Source organism: Mesocricetus auratus, unplaced genomic scaffold, assembly GCF_017639785.1.
Source record: "Mesocricetus auratus isolate SY011 unplaced genomic scaffold, BCM_Maur_2.0 Super-Scaffold_15014, whole genome shotgun sequence".
In the NCBI taxonomy this organism is placed as follows: Eukaryota; Metazoa; Chordata; class Mammalia; order Rodentia; family Cricetidae; genus Mesocricetus; species Mesocricetus auratus.
The window spans coordinates 431,160-440,992 of NW_024429186.1; the positions used below are offsets into that span (position 1 = coordinate 431,160).

Genomic DNA, 9,833 nt, shown 5'->3' on the forward strand with positions numbered 1-9,833 from the left:
TTATTGAGGGAAAAATGTCATCAAATACATTTCAATATATACGTCGGTACCACTTCTAACATTAAAATAGTTTATTTCCTTGAAAACTGCAAAAAACTGAAAAAAAAACATGAAGGGAAGTATATAAGCTTTACCTGTCATAAATTTTCACGGTGTCTAAGCTGATCATCTTTGAGCAATGTAGCCAAATCATACAACATTCCCTATGAATTCATTTAATGAAAAAATAAATTAAAATACATTTTACAGAATCCACTGTAAATATTTAATAGCATGTACCACAAAAGGGAGAAAGTAAATCACAATATCACAGAGCTTTCCCAAGAGGAGACAAGAATTGGAAGAAGTCCGATTATTTACTTGGTTCTCTTCTTGCATCTCTGGGATTGTTGTCTGATTTGGTCTTGACCTTGGCTATCTAATGCTCTCTCATCTTCTTTCTTAATTTGAGCGAATGTTCCACTGAGTTTCCTGCTGTTACTTCATCATTTCCTTCCCTGTTCCTTGCAGTGGTTTCTTCTCTATTACATATTTATTTAACTATTTCTAAAGTTTGTCTTATTTCTTTTCTTCTCCTGTCCATTGATTGAAGCGCTCCAGTTGTCTTCCTCATTCAAAATCTCATCTTTTATAGGAAAAGTTTATTGATATTTGAATCTCACCTAAATCCTTCCCCTGAGCTGCAGAATCTTGATGTTCACCTGCAATATGTCTCTCTGGGAATGCTCCTCACACTGAGTGCATCTCCAGATAAACATCAAATCACAGCTCTCCATTCCACATTTCAACTGCCTTTGTTGACTGGTTTACAGTCTTTACATTCATTTCCAACCAAAATCTTAGAGCCCCGTTAACCTGAGTCTTTTTCTTCATATACCAAAGCCATCAACTCAACAAACTTACTACCCTAGTCTCTTTCTATTGATGTTGTGACCTCTGCTCTCATTTAGTCTTTATTGTCTCCTTCTAGAAGCTCTTGTAATAACATTAGTTCCTCGTTTTATTCTTTTCATTTTTTTCTTCTAGCATTCTATCCACTGCCTCAAAAGTAATTTTCTTCAATCACAAGTCTTGTGTCACCTGATATCTATCTCTGCAACAATGGGGATATCATTCTGGACAAGATTGGCAATGAAACTTACAGGACATCATTCATTCTTAATTGACCTTTCTATGACACATACTTACAACTTCTCCATTCTTGAAAAACTCTCTCTTTTTTTGTTCTTTGACTCTGTTCTAGGTGGGGTTTTCCCCTGTTTGTTTAGCCATTCCTATCCATTCTTGACTTTGGCTATTGCTCGGTCAGAGGCACCAACTGGAAAAGACAATTGCACCAATGAAGGCAGCTACCCCTTCCATATCCATTTCTAACCTATTTACACTGTGACTCAAAGCTTGCCCAGTTACTTCCTTGTGTGGAAAACCACACGTCAAAGTCCATCAGACTCAACTCAAATCGCCTACAGTCCTCCCTCCCAAAGCCTGTTGCTCCTGTCTTCCTATCTAAAGGAACAAATACTCTATTACCCACCCAATAAGATACCAATATGGGAACGTGTGAGGTCATCCAGATTCAATCTGAGCCTTCTCTGTCTTCTAGCATTCTCAGTCCACTAATTTTTATGCAGTTAGCATTATTCCCATCACAATCCATCACTAGTTTCACTTCTCTTGTAAAGGTTCTACATTATTCTCAAGAAACTGTTGCAATAAATCCCCTACTGCCCTTAATATGAACCTTTGTTGTACAATAATATGTAACTGTAATGGTGATATAATAATTAGTAATGTGTACTAAAGTGAGATAAAAAGACCACATACTTTTTTTTCACTTAGCATTCTGAATATCTATTTTAGGTACAAACAGACTAAGAATCACATACATTCCTGGTAATATAATTATGACAATACCTTTACAGTAAAAATGTATTATTTTTATAAAATGCTAAATCTATTTCCTTTAAGAATATCCAATATCCTGGTCAGAGTCCATAAGACTTCTAAAACAATATAGGATATTAATGTTCCCTTTGGTTGTCTCTCAGATGTTGAAGATAAGTCCCTATTGCTGAAGATACTATATACTTTGGACACAGAACTTGGAGAATCTGAGATGGATCTGACCTGAAAACCTCCTCCCTAGGGACCAGCTTTTATAACACATGAAGTTTCTATGCAAGCTTCCAAGGGAGGGAAACAACCAACAGTCCCTTGCTGGTGTGATGCCTGTAAACCATAACAAAGATCAGCATTGCAAGATATCTCTAAGGGAACTCTAGCGATACTTATATCTTGACAGTAACCAACAGCCCTCTAATTGGATTTAAAGTTATCTCAACAGAAGGGAAACCATGGCTGGTACTGTAAACCTAGCCAACTATCTGAGGCTACTGAGGTCATTGATCTAATAGAGCCTATTACCACCACACTAAACCAGTATACTTCCTAACTGCATTCTAAATACTTATCAACAAATGCAAAAATAAGTGTACCTCTCACCCTCATCAAAGGAGCTTCTCTTTGCTAAAGATAGATACCATTACAGAAAACCACAACTGTCTAAAATGCAGAGCACAACTGATCATGGGGTGCCCTACCCTAATTGGTACATCTGTAACAAAACTTCTGTACCCAAGGTTCAGGGAACATCTCAAAAGAGGGGGTAGAAAGACTATAAGAACCAGAGAGCCAGGAAATCTGCTGTAAAATTGTGTCTCCAAAAAATAACAGGGAGGCTTCATCCATAATACCTCAACAATAAGACTGCCTAAAAAAGTCCAGAACAAGTAAAGCATCAATAGACAGGTTAATATGGAAACATAGGAAATCTCACATAAACAAAGAACAACAGACAACTAAGGGATGCTGATGGCTGAAGAAAGTTTTCCCCAGGGATGAGTACCCTAATTGGTTATCCAATGCCAAGAGGTCAGTCTGAAATCATGCACATTCAAGTAACACTAAATGGACCAAGCCAAGTGCATTTACATATTAAAAGTAAAAATTAAAAAATGACATCTAATCAACCCAAAATAACCTTGGTTTATCACCTACCTGGTCCTTCCTCTGCTGGCCATACTACCACAGCCAGAAGTAGGCATTTATCTGATGCAAACCAATGGCTCCATTCTATTCCATTGTAATTTTATAGTTGATCTGTCACTTCTACTTCATAATAACTGCCTTACTTCCTCTGTCTCTAGTGCTAAGCAAATTTCATGTAGAATAAATATTTTAATGAATAAACAATGACTGTTACCATTTGCCTCACAGTGACTTACAGGGACTCCTCCCTGCCTTCAGAGAAAAGTGCACACTCCTTAGACTGACCCTTGGAAAACCTTCACATTTACAGGATTCCCACCTTTTCTGTCATTTTCCTATGTGCTTTTGCTCTTCCCTCCCCAAATACCCCATCCCTAGCTTAGTCAGCAGTGAGGAATGGTGCTATATTTCTTAATAACTACAGTATTTCAAAGTAGCTCAGCTCCCATACAGTATATGCTCAGGAATTATTTGTTGAATTAATGTTTGAATAAATTGCTTAATTTTTTCAGGTATGGTCTCAAGTGCCCATATTGTGTAAAAGCCATTCCCTCCAAGTTTTACCTCTTTAATTTCCTCTCTCAAGTAAACAAAGTTTTTAAAAGTTTGGTCAAATTGCAAGCATTAGATTTGGTATTTACTAGGCAAATTTAAACTCCCTTCAGTTAAAAAAATAATGCCTATTTGAACCCTTCAAGAATATGTCTGTGATGTTATTCAAAAAAGACCCCATCATCTGCCTCTCAAAAATAACTAAATGAGGTAAAGTATTTAATACAGTATTTGATATGTGTAAATATTCTTGTAATGTTAAGTGTTACTATTAATATCATTATCATTATTGCTATTAATTGAATTATAAAAGAACTAAATGTCATTTAAAGGAAAAGCCAAACTCTTGCACCATCAACTAAGAAGGAAAGGAGATAATTGAAAATAAAATTGTTCTCCGTATTTTAGAGATTGCAATGTTTCAAAAATGTCAGAATCTCGGGAATGACAGGAATGCTTCACTTTCCTTTACATCCAGGAAGATTATTTGATTCCAGTTTTACCAACAAACTTGCCCATAACAGGAATAAGCAGGAAATATGATGTTGGCTGGGGAAAGAGTATAGTATAAACATGTTGGAACACAGTTCTTCAGTGTTTCATAAAATAAGACAAATATACCTCTGGCTCAGCAAATCTATTCCTAAAATAAGACAAATATACCTCTGGCTCAGCAAATCTATTCCTAGGAACATCCTCTATCGTAATTCTGAACTTTGTAAGAGAATGTGATAGAGTATCTTACAGTTTTATTCATTGTAACAAAATGTTGTGGGAATTAATAGAATCCATAGAATAAACCTAGATTAATCCCAAAAATATGTTTAGAGAAAAGTGGGAGCTACAAATGAATAATGTGCAACTTAATGTCTACATAAAACGCCTAGGCATCGAAGGCAATGCTACACATTGCCTGTAGATAAGCTCACATAGCAGTGGAAAAAATAAAAATGTTTAAAATTCTAAGACAAAAGCATACTCTGCCAAGATCTGCATAAAGAATAGTATGATCCTTGAGCTTGGAGAAGACTAAGTTTAGGAATACTTCTATTTTCCTTTTATCTTTAATGTTATAGTTTTCTAAATTTGAGACAAATACACAAATCTGTATGATAGCTATTTTCAAATACCCTATATTTTAGTGAAATATTTGAATTAATTTATTCCATATTAGAAAAAAGAAATGTACAACAATCTTCTATTACTCTTGAAACAAACAAACAAACAACAACAAAAACCCATCCCATCTCTTGGTTAGAGATGAAAACACTACTATTTGTTCTAAGAAATCAATCTTTTATTTTTCTTCCTCTGATATTGAAGCATTGTAGACCTCTGAGCAAATGGCCATAGTAACCAAGAGAGAACCCCCCAAGATAAAGTAACTTACTAGATAAAGTTGGCATGTCTTTCCACCGACTTCATATATTCCTCTATGCCTGGAGGCTCCTCTTAGTTGTCCTCCTCAAGAGCTTTAGTGGGACAGGATGAAGGTTGGAGCTAGGTCTTATTCTTGTGAACAGCACTTGCTCTCCTTGCTATGCTTCTGGCTGCCCTGTAACTACCTTTTCTGCCTAACAATGTAGTTTCCCTTTCTGCTTGTAGATCCATTTCTCTCTATTTCTAATGGTTCAAGGAGTTACTGTCACTTCTCTTAGGCTACCAAGCTTCAGAACTTTGATTGTCATTATTGGTCAATGTTCTTATAAAAAGATTACTGAAGGTGGGTATAATATGCCACTACAGATTATATTTTAACTTTTCTGTGAGTGGGGGGGGCGGGTGGGTGCATGTGTGTATTTATTTTGGCTAGACTGGCCAGTGTGCTCTGGGGATCTGCCTGTCTCTGCATTCCCAAGCAGATCTTTATTGTGAAAGAGGTTCCTGTGCTTTTACATCAAGTACCTTATCTACGAGGCCCAAATCAGTGACCAATAGATTCAGTGAGAAAATTTGTCTCAAATTATAAGGCAGAAAAGGATAAAGGCAGACAATCAATGTCTGGCCTTCACATGTTAATTTAAGAATGGATAATGAGGAGTGGCACAAGTACATGCATATACAGTCTATTCTTATGAGTTCCCTAATATTCCTATTCTCTATGTCCCAGGTCAGCTGCATGCTAACTCATGGATGCCTCTGCTAAGGAATGCAAGGCTCCTAGGACATCAGCCTCTGAGTCAGGATGCTTTTGAACACTGTTATCTAGAAGTCCAAATCACTTTGAAGTTTCCATAGCCAATCCAATTTCAGTGCTACCATCCCAAATCTCCCACCAGCCCCATTGTCAATTACCATACAAACCATGTTTTCATTTTATATGTTTGTGAATCCAGTATTATTTTAACTGAGATAAATACTATATAGGTTAATTCATATTGTTATGAGTATATACAAATGTAATGAGTACTCAATACCTATAAATGAATATTATTTAAAAAGTAATTTTGCCATTTTTTTCTAACTGCTAGAATCTATTGCTTATTCTGGTGGAGTTATTACAGAAAATCAAACAAGAGTTAGACTTTTCAAGTCATAAAAAACAAAATCTATCCTGGTATAATGTGATCTGTTGAAAAATAGCAACTTTCTAAGTTTGTTATTTCAATGGTGTTGGTTCTCTAGCATATATGTTGCCTGAAATAATTTCATGGATGCAAAGTCTGGAAACTGCTGCTGTGCATGTAATAATCTCCCCATCTTTCTCTCAAAGGGAGCCCAGCTTTGCCCATCCTTCTAGGCCCAGCTAAATATCCACTTCTCTCAGTACCCTCTGGAAATTCCTTACATTATTTCTGCCCCTTCTCTGGGCATCCTGGGTAAGCATCTTTTTGTTTTGCTTATGAATGACTCCTACACACTTTCCCTTTCAATAACCTCCAGTGTCTTTGATTCAAAATGAGGATTTAGATTTAGGGTTTTGCTTCTTAATCCCATCATTGTCATTCTGACCATCACTCTTTCTATGCAGTAGGATTAGCAATAGTGACTCCCTAAGCAGCCCCAGGGTGACCAATAGGTGAGCCCTTCTTCCTGCTATTATGAGTTTGCATCTTTTGGGATAGATAAGGCTTGCCTGAGGCATTTTTATATTTTCCAGGCCTAGCCCCTCTGGAAAGCACTGAAACAATGCTCAAAACCTTTATTAAAACAAATAAATGACACTTTTTCCAGAAACCAGACCACAGGTCGCTTTCCACTCAAAATAGTGGTTCTATTAGTGACTGTGCACCACATATTCATCTGTGCACAACATATTCAGTACTTCCAAAGCACCACGCCAGCTATAGCTTCATTTAGCACTGTCATAGCTCCTAAAGAGTTTACATTTACATGGAATATCTACACCAAATACTGGTTATTACCTTCAGTGGTTACCAAATACCATTGGGAATGCTGTTCACATATAGTGGGGGATACCTAGGTCTTTTGAGAAAGGACTTACTAAAAATTAAATTATCACATGTTAAAGTCTAATATAATTTCAAACTATATTCTGTCTTTCAAGTTAGCTAAGTATGACTTTTAGTAAGCTCTGGCTTAAAAGTCTTAATTATTTCTAAGGCATAGAGAGGTAAAAATATTCTACTTCAAATTAGCTACAGGGGAGGTGAGAAACTGGAATAAATAATATAGTTAAGTGTTATAAATGATTTATAATTAAAGCTTCCAAGTTCATTGCGGTAAATAATACAACTTCACAATCTGTAGGCTCTGTACCTAGGAAATCCTGAAAAAAATCATTGTGAGTTAAACAAAACCATGTAGTTATGTAAAGAAGAGAATAAAAAGACCACCAATAAGATGCAGAAACTTTAAAAACATGCTTAAAGTACATGACCATCCACTCCTAACTACTGTGTTGTAGACACAATACGCTGTCATGGGCAACTCAATATTAACCTGAAATTGGACAGAATGAATAAAGTTTTTATGTGCTGTAAGGAATCAAAGATAGATACTTTAATAAATGAAAGGCATCATGATTTTTACTACATTCTTTTTGGTCATTTTATTGTGGAAAATCATAACATAACAACACCATCCTAACGATTTAAAAAGTCCAATAACTCTGAGTAAATTTACACAGTTGTAGAAACTTTCTCCAGAATGGTTCCACTGTGCAAAACTAACTCTACACCCATAAAACAACTCCTACTTCCTCTTCCTCCCAGACCCTGTCAACCACTATTCTGCTTTCTGTGTCTGTGAAAACTGACTGATCTACATAGCTCATGTAAGTGGAATAATATGTATTTGTCTGTTTATTTAGTTTCTGAAGCTTAATGGAACTTAATTTAGATGGGGTCAAGTCACCTGTGTCAGGTCCTGCCTAGCATGTGTTAAGTACAACGTGATTTTGTGTGGTAGACTAAGAGCAATTTACAGATGAGGAAACTGAGACTTCGAAAGTTGAAACACCCTGCTACACTGGGTCAATTCAGCTTCAACAGTTTCCAAAGGTCAATCGTGTCAATATATCCAGGGGGGCTTCTGAAATAGTATTTCAGAGACTTTTAACCACATAAACCCCAAGCCAATTAAAGTAAATTCTTCCTTCTTTTTTTATTTGCTTCTCATGTTGCACACAGTCATCCTTTTTTAAAACAAACTACTAAAAACTGTACCTCAAAGAATTGTTCTAACTCTGTCCCACAAGTTTGTTGAATAAGTTACCTCCCTGTTTTTTCAAGCAGGGCTTATAAAAGAAGAATCAGTCCTTTCATTAGTTATCTTCCCACTGAAAGGAATAATATATCTAAAAAGTTACACTTACATTTTCAGAAGTGAGTCCAATTCTCTTCATCTCAGACACATACCTGTCTCCAGGATCAGGGAACACCTGCACTGCTCCTGACAGAGCTACCTGGGACTCAAATCCACACTAATGTGACGTGGATGCTGCCCAACCAGAACGCCTGGAAGGCAAAAGGACTACAATACCCACAATTCAGGCTCCACACCCAAAACTATCTGCTCAGGGAGATGGCTACAGTTTCACTCTAAGAAAATGGAAGTTGTTGGAAAGGCAATGAGGGGTTGGGTGAGAGTGGGGTGGGGTTTGAGAAGGAGAGGAGAGGGTACATCTATGAACAAACTGGACCCATGGCCCTCTTTCCATAAAAGGAAATTAAAGTGCTTTGGTGCTTGCCAGAAACTCAAAGACTCTTCAGTATTGGCAGGAAATGAAAATTCTTTGTGCAAACAAATGTTCTTGCAGCTGTGGAACCTGCCTGGCAGGATTCTCTTTGGGTGATTCAGAGGTGTGGGCACCTCTGTGCCTGGGGAAGCAGGTGAATGGAAAAGCAGAGGTGAAGCCAGACAGTCCTGTGCTCCTACATCAGCACTTTCCTCATCACTCAGATGCTGCAGGCATGTGGAGATGTGTTGACCCTTTATTTTCCAAAACTACCTCACTTTTTTTTTAAGCACAACACTTACGAAGTGCTTTTAAAACTGTGAGTGAAATGAACCTCCTTTTCCGTTCTGGGTCAGTTTTTCCTTCTGCAAATTACGGTATTATTTCCAGTTGTTCAGAATTCAGGAGAAAGAAAATGAACAGGGAAAAGTGTGGGTTAATAAAACAATGCATTAACTGTTTTACTATGCAGTGTCAGTCTTGGAAAGTTGTTAAGAATCTAAAACTAAGAAATGTGTTTTACTTAATGTATTTTACTCATTTTTTCATACAGCCTCTCTTTCTAAGCCTTTTATCCCCTGTGAGACACAGAATATGAGAAAGATATGAGCTTTGGCTTGGGCTGGGTTTGAAAACAACATGAGGATTCATCAAATCAAGCAGACAGCAAAGGGATGACCAAGAAGAGAATCTAGTATTCTCTGTTCTCCTCTCTGTGTCCCACTGCCTCTGTAACTATGCTGTTGAAGCCACCTGGTCCAGCCCAAGTCCTCTTTGAGTCATCTGTTAATCCTGAATTTCCGACTAGAACCTAACTTTCTTTTTTTGTTTTTATTTTTCAGTTTAAATTTAGATAAGAAGCAAGGTTGCTTCACAAGTCAGTTCCAGGTCCCTCTCCCTTTCCCTCCCCTCCTCCCGTGCCCTCCCCCCACCCCACCCCCATTATCCCCTCATTTCCCCAGGGAGGGTGAGGCCCTCCATGGGGGTGTCCATAGTCTGTCATTTCGGAACCTAACTTTCTTATATTTCATTTACACCGCTTCCCAAAGAATGGCTTGCCAAGTCTCCAACTCTGTCCATTTTGTTCTGCAAG

At 37.3% G+C, this 9,833-nt stretch overlaps 1 protein-coding gene across 4 annotated transcripts in view; it reads right to left on the reverse strand.

The window, feature by feature from the left end:
- The window catches only part of Macc1 (MET transcriptional regulator MACC1), a 113,499-nt gene extending 104,925 nt beyond the window's left edge, over positions 1–8,574 (reverse strand). For 2 of the 4 annotated variants that reach the window (XM_021235555.2, XM_005084469.4), the window contains exon 1: positions 8,378–8,569. The gene's annotated coding sequence lies outside the window, so the exon portion shown is untranslated. Of the gene's footprint in view, positions 1–8,377 lie in introns of all 4 variants that reach the window. The other 2 variants (XM_040742309.1, XM_040742307.1) reach the window with 2 other exon arrangements.
- Between the last annotated feature and the right edge of the window lie 1,259 nt (positions 8,575–9,833).